Source organism: Lepus europaeus, chromosome Y (genome assembly GCF_033115175.1).
Source record: "Lepus europaeus isolate LE1 chromosome Y, mLepTim1.pri, whole genome shotgun sequence".
Classification (NCBI taxonomy): Eukaryota; Metazoa; Chordata; class Mammalia; order Lagomorpha; family Leporidae; genus Lepus; species Lepus europaeus.
Window position 1 is genome coordinate 17,098,038 of NC_084851.1, and position 16,293 is coordinate 17,114,330.

General features: G+C 38.8%; 1 pseudogene; it reads left to right on the plus strand.

Annotated features, from left to right (window-relative positions):
• Positions 1-1,020: 1,020 nt before the first annotated feature.
• On the plus strand, positions 1,021-1,514 carry LOC133754226 (translationally-controlled tumor protein-like; annotated as a pseudogene).
• Positions 1,515-16,293: the final 14,779 nt, after the last annotated feature.

Sequence of the window (16,293 nt, forward strand, 5' to 3'; positions counted from 1 at the left end):
AGTGTATGATATTGGTGAAATTATTTTAGTATATACACACACATATATATATGTATATATACATATATATATATATATATATATATATATATATATATATATATATATAAATTATATTGTCCTATTCATACATTATGAGATGTTTGGTGAAAGAGATAACATAATTACATGAAAGAAAGTAGATAAGGATTTCAATATTTTCTTCTCCTGCCACAGTGATATTTGGCTGATTATCCCTACCTCATTTCCTTCATTTGGTAAATGCCCACCATGCACTGAAACAAACTTGCTCTAACAGATAATCAATTCTTATTTGTTTCTAATGAGGCTCTTGATAACATACAGTCTGGGTGAGGAAAAAAAACATGGCTACTGTGGATGATTGATAATAGATGAAATATAATCATTTAGATAATTGCTTTTGAAAATGCACATTAATTCCCTGTATCTAACACCTGATAGTTTTCCACAACATATATGTGTACTCCAAAATATCATACTATTTGTTTGTATTTTAAAGCTAGTTTTGTATCCTGTATTTTATGTGAATAATCTGGCAATTGCATCATGGAAGGATCGCTGAAGGTGCAATAATATGTTGTCAACATGTAAGATAGGAAATAGAGGAATTTGAAGATTGTCACTTACAGTTTGGTTAGGGTGTAAAGAAGAATTGGGTCTTTTGAAACAAAGTAAATACTTAAACATATCAATGTACAGCTCAGTTCTCACTGGAAGAACTAAAAATCTGAGATTACTGGAGCTGAGAGTGAAGCCTCTGAGCATTTTAAGAAGAAAGTATGGGCAACATTCACCTTCTTTATCCTGCCTTTCATCTTATATGTCAAAATATTCACTTCATTTTGGATCATGGTGAGGAAAACACCACAATTAAATGAACCTGGACTTTTTGGCCCTCTCCCCACTAACCCTGAGGGCTGTTCTGGCTGCAACACACTCACCCAGAGCTCCAGGTTCCTGGAAAGCTAGCACCGCTGTCCTCTTCTTCCAGGTGGCATCATGTTTATCTACTGGGACCTCATCAGTGACTATGAGATGTTCTATAACATTTGCAAGATGTGCCTGGAGGTGGAGGGGAAAATGGCCAGTGGGCAGAGAGTAACAATGATGATTCCTTGCTTTGTGTAAATGCCTCTTCTGAAGGCCCTGAGGGCAAAGGTACTGAAAGCACAGTAATCACTGGTGTTGATGTTGTCATGAACCATCACCTGCAGAAAACCAGATTCACAAAAGAATCCTTCAAGAAGCGTATTAAAGATTACCTAGAATCAAAGGCAAGCTTGAAGAACAGAGACTAGAAAGGGTAAAACCTTGTATGATAGAGGATGCACAACAAATCAAACACATCCTTGCTAATTTCAAAAACTACCAGTTCTATTTGGGTAAAAACATGAATCCACTTGGCATGGTTGCTCTGCTGGTACTACCATGAGGATGGAATGACCCCATTTATGATTTTCTTTAAGAGTGATCTAGAAATGGAAAAATGTTAACAAAATTGGCAACTACTTTGGATCTATCACTGCTCATCATAACTGGCTGCTGCTTGTTATCCACACAACACCAGGATTTACAGGAAATGGGACTGATGTTATCTCGAGACCTTCATTTATTTTGGCCATGATTTACTTGGAATGAAGGCATTGTTTTTAAGGGAAAATTGTCTTGTAGGTTGTCAAAAATTATATGCATTTAAACTCAAATAATATAGATAAATAGACTAGAAACCAAAAGGCTAATGATGAAATCTTTGGGCTTAGATTAGGCATGTACATAAAACAGAAGCAGTATGACAAAAAGATGTCATCTATATAAACTCAAGGGCTACTTGATACACAAAGTATGTTTTAAAAAATATTTACTCAAAAGTAAAAAATACAGACACACACACACACAGAGGTAGTGAGAGAGCCAGGCATCTCCCATTCACTGGTCACTCCCAGAGATGCCCAAGAAAACTGGCCAAAAATAGGAGTGAGGAACTCCATTCCAGTCTCTCATTTGTGTGCCAGGAACCCAGGTACTGGAGCCATTATCTGCTGCTGCCTAGTTGCAACAGAAGCAGGAGGCAAAGGGATCAGAAGCATGTATACAGGACATGAACCAACACACTGATAAAGGATGAAAATGTCCCAGCATCAGCTTAACTCTCTGCACCACAATGGTTTCCTCAAGAAACATAATTTTGATAAAGCCTCTTTTCTTATCTTTATGAAAGTATAAATTATTAAAATATTGTTATGTTATGAGTGGTAACTTTAGGAATATTTGACTAATGAATGTACAGTGATGTGTATAGTCCCTGTAGATTTAAGAATATAAGTATATATGATATAATTTACTATTTTATTATGTTAACAATGCTGTCTTCACTATAAGTTTTACCATACTTATTACCAACTTGACCTATGACATTGACAATATTAAAATAATGCAGAATTTTTGATAAACCAATCATGGGGAGTAGGTTAATTGTGTTCATTGATAAAATGAGTCAGTTTGCATATTCAATTAGAAAAAAATCCTTTCCACTATGATTAGTTTCACAAAAATAGTTTTTTAAAGATGGACAAATTCTAGAAGAATAAACAGGACAAGCATCTACATTGAATGAATGCAATGTGTCATCTATTTAGAAACTTAATTTAATGCAGATATATCACAGAATTGATGAGGAATATGTAATCTCAAAGATTGAATTCCTTGTTCCACTGAAATATTTTTCACCCAGACTAATAATTTTTAAAAATACTTAACCTGCAATAGAAAATACTTCTAGATAACTTTCTTGTAAGCAAGCAAAAGAATATGTTAGTAGCAATCACTGTAATGGATTTTTTTCATGGCCACCTGTTAAATTCATTACTGTTTAATATTAAGAATATTGCACAGTTCATAGGGCCATGAGGTGAAACCATCCTAAAACATTCTGAAATATCTTAAAATAGTTCAAAAATTAAGAGAACAAAATAAACATCACTAAATTATACTGAAAATCTAGTATAGTTTCAATTCAAGTACACCAAAAATTACAAATATACTTTTCCAAACCTATTAATTTATGGCCTTATATAATTCACAATGTTGATGATTTCAGGTCTAAAAACATCTGTTCTATTAATGGTGGAGTAATATGTAAGATTGATAACATGAGCAGAGACTTATCCTAATGTTGCACTGCAAAGATGCCTGCTTTCCTATAGAACTCACCTGCTCCTGGAGCTCATTCTGTACATGAAACAGATACTCATCCAGCTAAGTTTCTGATGTTAATCCATTATGAGATGAATCCCCAAGACGTGCTTATAGGGCAGGGATGGCATCCGCTCATCTCCCTCCAGGCCCATAACTGTCATTTCTCTTGTGGAAGCAGGACAGCCTTGGGCTTGGAATCATTAGAAGCAGGAACAAACTCAGGGAAAAGTGAACTTTCCAGGTTGGAGACAGCAGAGAGCAGCTGGGTTCCATTCCTCTCACCTATGGACTCATTTCTCCAAGTCAGGCCTGCCTGGACAGGTTTTTATCTCAGTCCTTGTCAACAGATAAAAATAAGACATGTACAAGCCACATCTGATTTCTCAAGCTATCCCCATTGCTTCAGGAGACTCCTGGTGGCATCCCCACTTGTTCTCCTGTGGTGTCAAAATCTAGTGAAACAGTACTGCATCTGAAAATCAGGAAAATGTCCCCTCCTCCAATTCTACACAGGAGAAGTGGTTGTTTTCCCCAGTGGACATGGCCCTAAGTCAGGGAACCTGAATTAGAGGCAGAATGTAAGCTGAAGTAAGTCAAGTAGGGGGGGCTGGCATGGCAAGTTAAAGTCCGGGTCTGCAGTGTCATCATCCCATATGGGTGCCAGTTTGAATCCTGGCTGCTCCACATCTGATCCATCTCTCTGCTATGGCCTGGGGAAGCAGTAGCAGATAGCCCAAGCCTTTAGAGACCTGCACCCACACTGGAGACCCAGGAGAAGCTCCTGGTTTTGAATCAGCTCCAGCCATTACAGCCATCTGGTGACTGAACCAGCAGATTATAGACCTTTCTTTCTGTCTCTTTCTACCTCTATCTAACTCTGCCTTTCAGATAAATAAATAAATCTTAAAAAAAAAACTTAATTAGAAGCTTAAGTATTTCTGAAATAAGTAAATATTGATACTTAGTAAATTTAATGTTATTTCATGAAATATTGATATTTATGTATATAAAAGGTTGATATAAAAAGTATAGTCATTTTCTAACTATGAATATAGCATGGTAACTTTTCCAATTTTAATATACTACATTAACTATTTCAGAGCATGTGAGGTACCATGTTTTCACAATGCAAATATCTCAGTTATCCTTTTGCATATACGTCTTTTCTCAAAAATTCATTCATTAACATTGCATAAGCATCTAAAGGATTAAATTTCCAAGAATTTTGTCTTTATTGTTGTTTAAAACTGCAGTTGAACACTCAGTTACATCTTTGTTAGTTTTTTTTTTAAAAAAAAACTAATAATAACTGGACATAGAAACTTTGATCTAATATACAGTCCAGTCCAGTAAAAAATTATGTCTCCTTCTTCTTAGTATGGACTGAGATTAAATTGTATCAATCTAAGTACTATAATATTTAGTCTTAAAATACTTAGAATTTTTGTCTAATAACAGAAGAATTAGTTACAGATTTCTTGTAACAATTTTTATGTTACTGAATGATGGCATAAATTTTGATCATATATAATCAATAAATGAATCATAAAATCTGTATGTGTACTTATTTATAATATGATATTTTGTGGCATCCCTTTTGGAATTTGTATGACTATATATGGTTTTCATTATATCAGAGAATCACTTGTCTTTAATGATTTATTTACTTAAAAGGCTCAGTGATGGAGACAGAAGCAAAGACATATATTATACATGCTAAAATGCCTGCAACAGCCAGGGTTGTGCCAGGCTGAAGCGCGGAGCCAGAGACTCCATTCAGGTCCCTAGAACTGTCAGGAGAAACCCAAGAATTTAGGTATTAGCTGTTGCCTTTCATGTTCATTTTCAGGAAACTATATCAGAGGAATGGCTTGTCTGGGGCTCAAACCAGACATTCTGATATAGAATGTTGATGTACAAAGCACTAGCTTAACCCACTGCATCATCATGTCCACCTTCTGAGGGTCACTTATTCTCAATGCACAACTTACCATATTCATTAAATCAGCTTATTTCTTCCTATATATTGCCTTGTTTGAATTCTTTTTGTCCTCTATCTTTTATTTGATGAAACAGAATTCTCTCTTATTTTCTCTTTGTATTTTTGGTTTGTTTATCTAGTCTTTTTCGAAACTATAATCTTCTTTTTAATTATTATATTCATTAACTTGGTTATTAGAAATAAAATATCATAGTGACATATTTTGCACATTTATCTAATTACAAACTCAAGAGTGAAATATTTTAATACAAATGTTAATTTTTTACTTTACACTGGTATTTATTTCTTGTAACTCATTTATACTTTTCATCATTTTATTTTTTGCTGTCTGTCAAACATCTTTCTCTTCATCAAAAATGTCTTGTATTTCCTTTGCTTTACCATAAGAATTATTTTTGACATTCATTGAATGTAAAATGAGGCCCTCTCAAGTTCATTCTTTTATCGTGTTTCTGTAAGTCCCTTTACCTGTTGACACATATATTTTATTTTAAGTCAAAGAATATTTTCAGAATCATCATAAGTGGTATAAATCTATTTCTTTGTAATCTTTATATTAAAAACTTTTTGGCCAGGTCCGAGGTGCAGTGGGTTAATCTTTCACCTGCAGCGTTGGCATCCCATATGGGTGCTGGTTCTAATCGCAGATGCTCCTCTTCCAATTAAGCTCTCTGCTGTGGCCTGGGAAAGTAGTAGAAGATGGCCGGGGTCCTTGGGGCCCTGCACCCACATGGGAGACTGGGAAGAAACACCTAGCTCCTCGCTTCAGATCTGTGCAGCTCTGGCCATTGCAGCCATTTGGGGAATGAACTAACGGGAAGATCTTTCTATCTTCCCCTCTTACTGTCTGTAACTCTACCTTTCAAATAAGTAAATGAAATCTTTAATTTTTGTGTGTGTGGATGTTTATTGCTATCAACTTTCCTCTTGGGAATGCCTTTGCTGTGTTTCATGGAGTTTAGCATTCTATATTTCCAATTTTTAAGCCTTAAGAAAATTTTAAATTTCTTTCACTATGGCTGGTCTAGTCATTGGGGATGGTGGTGACATTGATACAATTGGGGTCATCAGATTACCTCGCATCTTTCCTGATCTCTGATTGACTCCAAAACAACTGTGAGATAATCTGCTATCAGTCTTTGTAGTTGCTGTGGTCATTTGGATGTCCGCTGTCAAAAAGTATACAACTCTCAAAAGTTATTTTAGCATGAAAAGAGCTATGATCAGTATAGAAGCTTTCTGAAGACAAAGCAAATGCAGACTGAACAGAATAAGGGAAATATGAATATAAGGCATTTTTCCAGAGACATGTGTACTGCAATTATGTATTTCCTCATTTTGGATATTAAAATGAAACATATACTTACACATATAATTATTTTTTATGGATGCATGTTTATATACACATATATTTAGAATAATATAAACTATAAACATATGTATGCATTTGTTTTCTTATGTACTATTAAATTATTAACATAAATTTCATTGAAATTAAATATTTTTAAAATTGTAAATTGAAACATAAAAACTGTATATATTTATGTAGCACCATAAGATTATAAATTGGATAATATTCAGATGAGATAAACATCACTGTCCTCAAATATTTACCATTTTCTTTTTTACCACATTATTAGTTTTATCGACATACAATAATTGCACATATTTATGATATAATATAATATTATGATGCATGTAATGATTAAATTAGGATAATCAGCATCCATTGCTTCATATTCAAGATTTCTTTGTAGTGTGAACATTCAAAAGCCTTCTAGCTATTTAGTTAATTAATGTTAACTATTGTTATTGTTACCTATTGTTACACTATTGTGTAATAGAATACCAGAAGAATTATTTTACAATAAGGAAAAATACTTTTGAATTCAATAAAAACAAACTTTATGAGTTTTTTTTTACATATTTTTAATTTTTTATTTATTTTTTAAAGATTTATTTATTTGACAGTCAGAGTTACACAGAGAAGGAGATGCAGAGAGAGGGAGAGAGAGACAGAGAGAGAGAGAGAGAGAGAGGTCTTCCATATGCTGATTCACTTCCCAGTTGGCCACAATGGCTGGAGCTGCTCCAATGCGAAGTCAGGAGCTAGGAGCTTCCTCTGGGTTTCCAACATGAGTGCAAGGGCCCAAGGCCTTGGGCCATCCTCTACTGCTTTCCCAGGCCATAGCAGAGAGCTGGATTGGAAATGGAGCAGCTGAGAAACAAACCAGCAGCCATATGGGACACTGGCACTGTAGGTGGCAGCTTTACCCACTGAGTCACAGTACCAGCCCCACTTTTTTTAAGCATTTCTTGAGAAACTTAATTATCTCTAAAGATAATTAAGAACTTGGAACATCTTTTGATGCTTTCCCAGGTGCATTAACAGAGAGCTGAATCAGAGATGGAGCAGCAGTCTACAACCACTGCCCATGTGGGATGCTGGCATTGCAGGAAGTAGCTCTATCTGCAATGTCACAGTGACAGCTCCATCCATTCATCATTTGATAAAGAGGATTGTTTCCATTTCTGGGATATTGTGAAGAAATATTTATTTAATTTCCTCTAGATATATATTCAGGAGTAGGACTGCTAGACCATATGGTACTTTATTTTTAGAGAAACTGATATACTCTCTCTCTCTCTCTCTCTTTTTTTTTTTTGACAGGCAGAGTGGACAGTGAGAGAGAGACAGAGAGAAAGGTTTTCCTTTGCCATTGGTTCACTCTCCAATGGCCGCCATGGCTGGCACACTGCGCCCAGTGCACCACACTGATCCAAAGCCAGGAGCCAGGTGCTTCTCCTGGTCTCCCATGGGGTGCAGGGCCCAAGGACCTGGGACATCCTCCACTGCACTCCTGGGCCACACAGAGAGCTGGTATGGAAGAGGGGCAACTGGGACAGAATCCAGCACCCCAACCAGGACTAGAACCCAGTGTGCTGGCACCCCAAGGCTGAGAATTAGCCAATTGAGCCATGGTGCCAGCCTATACTCTTTTTCAATAACAGATGTACTAAGTTACATTTTAATTAAAATATGCAAATATTCCATTTTCTTCACATTGTTGCCAGCACTTACCTTTACCTTCCTAGTAATGGCCAATATAATTAGAACAAAGTAATATCATTGTAGTTTTGATTTCCAATTCCCTAATGGTTAGCGAAGTTGAGTATTTTTGCATTCACTTGCATTCACTTGCATGTAATCCTTGGAATAATTTCTGAATCAATCAACTCTCCAATTTATAATAGAATTTTTTTTTCTCTATTGAAGCCCTTACATATTCTTATTATTAGCCCATTCTCAAATAGTTTGTGAATATTTTCTGCTATTGTGTAGATTTTCTCCTCAATTTGTCATTCTTTGGCTGTGTAGAAGCTTTTTTAGTTTTATGAAATCTCATTTGTCTAGGGTTGTTTTTTTTTCCTCTGCTTTTTGTTCCTGATGCAAAAAAAAAAAAAAATCTTGCCCATTCCAATGCGCTGAAACATTTCCCCTATGTTTTCCTATATGAGTTACAAGCTTATTTTCTTATGTTTAGGTTTTTAGCATTTATTGAGTTAGTGTTTATATGTATAGAGATAGGCAGGCAGCACCCATAGGGGTGCTGGTTCAAGACCTGGCTGCTCTAGTTCTGAACCAACTACCCGCTGATGACCTAGAAAGAATAGTGGAAAACGTCCCAAATGCTGGGGCCCCTACAGTCACATTGGATACCCAGAAGAAGCTCTTGGCTCCTGGCTTGTATCAACCTTCTCTGACCATTGTGACCATTTAGGGAGTTATCCAGTAGATGGAAGACCACTCTGCCTCTTCCTCTCTCTCTGTAACTCTGTCTTTCAAATAAATAAGTAAATAATTTTTAAAAGATACAGCTTCAGTGTTATGAGTGTGGATACTCAATTTTCCAACCCTCTTTTAAAACCATTTTTTCAACATGGGTTCCTAGCAACTTTGTCATAGATCAGTCTTTTTTAGATGCATGGAATCACTTGTAGGACTCCATTATGCTCCTTTGTTGTATATGTTTCTGTTTATATAACAATGGCATGCCAGTTTAACTTATACAGCTTTGTAGCACACTTAGAGTAAAGCCTCTGTTTTGTTTTAGCTGGTTTGCTTTGGCTATTCAGGCTTTTGTGATACCACACACGTTATGTTTTTTTTTTTTTTTTTTTTTTTTTTTTTTTTTTTTTTTTTTTTTTTTTTTTTTGGCGTGGTGCGATAAATGTCATTGGTATATTTTTAGCTATTGCATTGAATTATTGAATTGCTTTAGGTATCATGAATATTTTAAAATACATTGAACAGGTGGACTGAATATGGAAGACAGACAATTCAGCACATCTTCTAACCCTAATACCTCTTGGCTGCTGAGAGCATTGAACCATGATCCAAGGGAAATGACTTTGAATCAAATCTTATTATTGTCTAAACTTCCTTCCAGTTTAATCAGATGCTTGGAGAGTTGTGTATTTCTCAATTTGTCACTATTTATTAGACTCCTACCATGTGTCAGGAACTTTCCAGGGTCCAGATATTATAAAAAAATAAAAGCACAACTACCTGTGAACTCAAACACAGTGTGGAAATAAGCACAATAAAGACTGATTATACATGTTCAGTGTTAAAAAGAAATTGAAATTGAAAGCTGAGATGAATGCAAACATTGGAGTTTCATTGTGTATCCAGGAGTCTTTCTTATTTCTACTCTGGGGATCCGGGTTCTAGATGTCACTTTTTCCATGTTCTATGTCATGGAGAGGGCATCAGTGACAGACTAATCTAGTATTCATTTTCAAATCTGAAACAACTTTGGTGGAAGGAGGTGGATAAATTCAGAATTAAGGCAAAGGGACCTTTCTCTTTTCATTTTGTGCTAGCTTGCCAAGAGAACTTCTCTGGCCTCTCCTGACTGCTGCTGAGGTAGATGCCAACTGATATTTCAGTACTATATTTTATGCACTTTGCCTGTGTACATTCACCTCATTTCTCCCATTTGGTGGCACTTTTGGGCAGTTGTGAATGTACACTTAATGTGAAACTATGTTGGGTCATGGGTTCTTGAGGAAATTGGCACTGATCCTTCAGCTATGTACAGTCAGGCCTGCAAAAGACCCCCAGGAAATGAATACTGCAGCTGCGGTGGGGTGGGGTACTCCTTATGCTGCAGTAGTTATGATCACTGGAGGACAGGTGAGTTCTGTTCAAATGCCCATCAAGTACCATGGGATCTTCTTACTCCTGGAGGACTCTGTGGCACTCACAAAAACACCACACAAACCTACATTTCAGTCATGTCTGTCTCCCAGAGCACTTACCATGTGCAAAGATAGGACCTCTCCTTCATCCTCACATGCTGTCATGCAGTACCTTTTCTATGAAACAGAAGTTGGCTAGAATTGTGAGGACCTGCACCAGATTGACACCATCTTCATACCAGTCAAGGCTACAGAACTAGCTTTGCCCCATCAAGCCCCAATATTGAGGAGGAAGAGGATGAAGTGGCACTTGCGGGAAACATAGGAAGGACATGGAGCACAGACAGGGCAGTGGCCCTCTGTGTCCATAGGGTCTCTGGCCATTCCATTAGATTTCATCCCCTAGGCAGTTCAAAACACCATCTTCATGAGCAGAGACATTACTATTCTAATAATGGGTAGGCTGTTCTTGGGTGGTCTACCTTTGCATCCACAGCAGCCATCCCCAGAAACTGATCAAATCTGGGGTTCTGGATTGAAAACAGTGCCCTGCTAGGAGTATGAACCCTAGAGGCCAATGCACCTGTCATTGTGATGCCCTTAAGTAGTTGCCCCCTCATGAACCTGGATCATCCATTCATTGGACAACTGTAACACCTGTTCCCACCCTCATATTCCTATCAAACCTAGAGGCAGAGACTTGCACTCCAGAATTTCGGGCCTTTCTTTTACTTTGTATCATGTCAGGCCACCATCCCCTGCCTGTAGGACTCCATCCCCTCTGCCTTGTTCCTAATGCCTGCCTTTTCTAGGTTTCAAAGTGAGCTGCTGGGACGTGTTCAGAACATCCTCTGAGTCATAACCCCGTATGGTTCAGTAACCTCAAGTTCCCTGTTCTTGCACTTGTCTCCTATTCTGATACGATTTTGGGAAAACACAGAAGAACTCAATCCTCCAAATCAGGCTCTGGTTCTCTTCCCAGACCATATTAAAAACAGGTCATTTTCAGCTGAAAACATTCCCTCCTCTGATCCATTCTGGAAAAGTCACTGGTTAGCTCCTTACCTCCATGACCACACCTCCAGCTATTCCTTAGGCCCTTCAAGAGTGCTGTAGCCTGCTGAGGCCCAGTTACCCACTTGATCTGCACTACATGTGGCCAGGTGCCCTTAGTCTTTGGTCACTGTGGAATGTTTCTGACCAGGCTGGCTCCACTAGGGACAGGGCATGTCTCTCAGCATGAATCCTCCCTTTATGTAGAAGCAGAGGTTTCAATTATTAAGGTTCAGTGCTGTCCTACATTCAGCTCTGTCCCTGCCAGCTGCCTCAGTTGATTTCAGGGTCATAACCATCTCTGTCTGAAGAGGCTAAATAGTGTCACTGCAGCTGAAGACAAGGTCTGTACATTCAGAAGCAAGGAAGATTTTTCTAAAAATGGCATCAAACTTTAGATAAGTTGGGGGTGATGACAGTGCAGGATCCAGTGCTTGTGTGGTGATATGCAACTGGTCAAAGCATCCTGCTTCTTTCTCATACTCCACCTGTGCCTTCATTGGTGACCCTGCAGCTACAGTGGACCCTGAATAAACAGTCAGGGAAGCTCAAGAATTGGGGTTATTAGGGGGTTCCCTCCATACAAGTTCAGAAACCTGTAACTGTGGATATGGCACGTGATGTGTGACCCATCTTCTCTATGTAGTATCCTGGCCTATACCTACTTATACTAGTGATAATGTCTGCTTGTTTCTAGTCACGATTTCAGAGCCAAACTTTCCTGGAGCTGCAAGGACCAGCAAAGTCCCAATGCATCCCTAGAAACCCATGTCCCAATACAGATCACATTTAGGGCACACTCACACCCACTCCACAAGATCACAATGAGGAAAGAATGAAATGAACATGCATATACCCATCACAGAACAGACACTCCTGAGGGATCAGTTGACATCACCAGTGTCAGTGTCCAGGAGAGGCCTGGGTCACACAACTGGGAGAGACTGTACTCAAGTCATCAAAATATGAAGACAGCAAGCTCCACTCAGTTAAACTCTAAAACAATCAACTCTGCCAAAGGTGCCAAGTGCTAATTACATGCACAAGGTCAGTAAATCAATTGGGACACACTGGTGTCCTCTAATTGCCACAGGACATAGAGGCATCATAGGATTCTACCAACTCTGTCACAATGGTGCCTTTCAGGATCAACAGAAACTAGGATCAGCCAGATCTACCCCTTGAATAATTAAATCCCTTGGAAGTGGGTTCCATGGTCTTTCCAATCAACCCCAATATCCACCAACTGATGACTGCATAAAGAAAATGTGGCATATATACACTTTGGAATACACTCATCCATAAAAAAGAATGAAGCCCTGTTTTTACAACAAAGTGGTATGTGGCAGTTTACATAGAATACCAAAATATATATAGAAATAAAATGGTCATTTTGGGATATGATTGTCATTTTTAATCCTTGTTTGTACTCCTGTGTAATTGTGGTCTGCCTACTTTTTTCCTGTTGGATACTATAATTAAAATTATGTCTGCAAAAACTAATGAAAATTGGGAAGGGTAGGCGAGGTATTGGGGTAGCAGGGGAAGTGTGGTTGTCTTCTTGAAACTATAGCTATGGAGTGCAGTCTGCTCACTTCATATTAATGTTTTTTTTTAAAGAGGCACATTAAGAGGAAACTTATGTGGCTCTTGTGCAATAGGCCCAGGTGAGTCACTGTTCTCTATCAACTGCTGCACATGGTCCGCAGGTTTCTAGCTCCTTACCTCTCCTATCCCACAACCATGTTTCACAACAAATTTTAAGGCCTTTTCAATTTGAGTCAATGTCATCACATGTCCCCACATATCTGAAGCACTTTCCTAAGATTTCTGGATTCTCTTCCTACCCCTGCAGTTACCATAACTGGGGATTCCTAGGGCTACAACTTCCTGCCACAAGTCAGGCCTCACACTGCTACTGATGATCCAGCCTATGCCACTGCACTGTTCCTGCCCTTCTTTCTGGTTCTGCTGGCACTGTAACCTAGGTAGTCCTCTTGGGTTAAAAGAAAGGTCAGTGGCCAGCTAATCACCACCTACCTGGGACCCCAAGCTGGCTTAGCCCATACTGTCTCCAAGAGAAGAAACAAAGACACTGCATTCAAAGTAGGCAAGGAGTTAAATTGAAAAAGACTACAATTTCTCCAGCACACTTCCTGATACTCATGCAGGCAACACTGAGGCTGATGCTGACAATAATTAGGCCATAGCCAGGGTGCAGGAGGCAGGAGCACCTGCAGGCCCTGACATCACAGGATTGATGATAACAGGAAATCCCAGTCTGGGCAACAGCAGGCATCACAGTTACCATCAGAAGCTCAACTCCTCCACTCCAGTGTCAGTCTTGTTCACCTCTATTTCCCACAAAGGTATCAAGGACCCAGGGATTTCATGCAGTCCCAGGCCTCAGCTCCTGCTGCATCTGTGGTGACCTCTGTTCTCCAGTGGGCTCATATGTGGGCTTGTGTGTGTATAGGTAAACCCATACACATGCCCTCACTACAAATTTATTGTTCCACCTGGGTCTGACTATTCCAAGATGAGCACACACAAATCCATTTAACTGCCAGTGGTTGTACAAAGCTGGATATGACAGCGAGTCATCCTCAGTTTCCCAATCAGCCATGCCTTGGACATTCTGGTGGTGTGGTTTTGGGGAAGGCAGTGAGCATAGCACATAAGGAAGCTCCTATGCCTGGGTGAGCATCATCTCTGTCACCTCAGTCACCACAAGGCAGCAACTGGCATCCTGTGATGTTCAGGAGTTTCTCAGCGAGGCCTCCTGTTCTCATATGTCCTCCTCTGGTGGAGATGGCCAGGAGCAATGTGGCTAGGGGAAGACTGTAAGGACAGCTGACAGGGTTGCAGTGGCATGGGAAACAGGCCAGAGGACATGGCTATTGCAAGATCATGCCACCCTGGCTCCAGAAACAGTGAGTCCCCTGTAGCTGTGCTACACAGTGTTCAGACATGGTACCTCAGCAGTTACTGACTGGAGGCAAACAGGATGTACAAACAGGATGCCCTTGGGTGTGGGGTAGTGGTTGTGTAGGATCAAGGGCTGGGGTGGGAAGAGGGTGGCCTTGCAAAGCTGCAGGGTGTGGGACAGAGGAGGGTGAGTCCTGAGAGCTGCAGCTGGTCCTGCAGGAGCTAAGGGGCTTCTTGGACAGCTGCAGTAGTTATGATAGCAGGGGAGGCTGACCATGGCAGGGTATTATGATGGGGAAAGGCAGTAGGAGGATACAGAGGGAAGGGGAGACCCAGATGGAACCACATGGAGGGAGGCAGGGAAGCAATGGAAGTGGAGAAAAGGGAGAGTAAGAAAGGAGAGGGGCTGAGCTGGAGATGATGGACCTGGCCAGCAGAGGGAAGACTGGAGCAGGAGAGAGAGGGTCAGAGAGGGACGTGGGGGAGGCAGCACCTGGAGTCAGAGCCAGCTCAAGCAGAGAGCACAAAATTCCAGACTAGAAACCACCCAGATTTTCTTTTTTTTTCACAATTTAAAAAATCTGGCTTATTGTGGTCTAATATATATAATGAAATTAGCTCTTCTATAATGTATAGATTGATAAATTTGGACTAATGCATATTCATGTGAACAAAGTCAAAATCAGGAACATTTCCAGTATGCAAAAACATATATTAGGTAAAGATATCAACATCCCTTTGGATGAAACCTACAGCACCCACTGAACTATTTCATGTTTTAATAATTTAGACATTCCCAGAATCTAACAAAAATGAAATCATACAATTTGTCTTTGCTGTCTTGCTTCTTTCACTTGTGCAAAGCTTTAAGTCACATATATGTTATGTGTATATCAATAGCTCACACCTTGTTAATTGCTTAACATCACTACTCAATACAATAATTGTATTATACAATACAGTAATATGATAATTGGTTTATCCACTTAATCTGTTGATAAATATTTGGGCTTTGGCAATTATGAATAAAGTTGCTATGAACATTCACATATAGATTTTAATGAGGACTTCTGTTTTTATTTTTTCTGGGAAGATAACTAGGTTTGGAATCATTGCATTGCATGGTTAGGTGTATTTTTAAAGCTTATAAGATACAAGCAAAACTGTTCCAAATGGATAGTTGATAGCTTTTATTGTGTAAGTTTTTGCATATTTTTTGTTATTCTCTTTTTTATTAAACTTTTATTTAATGAATATAAATTTCCAAAGTACAGCTTATGGGTTACAATGGCTTCCCCCCTCCCATAACTTCCCTCCCACCCGCAACCCTCCCCTTTCCCGCTCCCTCTCCCCTTCCAATCACATCAAGATTCATTTTGAATTCTCTTTATATACAGAAGATCAGTTTAGTATATATTAGGTAAAGATTTCAACAGTTTTCCCCCATATAGCAACACAAAATGAAAAAAATATTGTTGGAGTACTAGTTATAGCATTAAATAAGAGTGTACAGCACATTAAAGACAGAGATCCTACATAATTTTTTAAAAAAATTAATTAATTTTCTATGCCATTTCCAATTTAACAACAGGGTTTTCTTTTTTTTCATTTCAAATTCTCTTTATACACAGAAGATCGATTCAGTATATAATTAGTAAAGATCTCATCAGTTTGCACACACACAGAAACACAAAGTGTAAAAATACTGTTTCAGTATTAGTTATAGCATCACTGCACATTAGACAACACATTAAGGACAGATCCCACATGGGATGTAAGTACACAGTGACTCCTGTTGCTGACTTAACAATTTGACACTCCTGTTCATGGCATCAGTAATCTCCCTAGGCTCTAGCCATGAGTTGCCAGGGCTATGGAAGCCTTTAGAG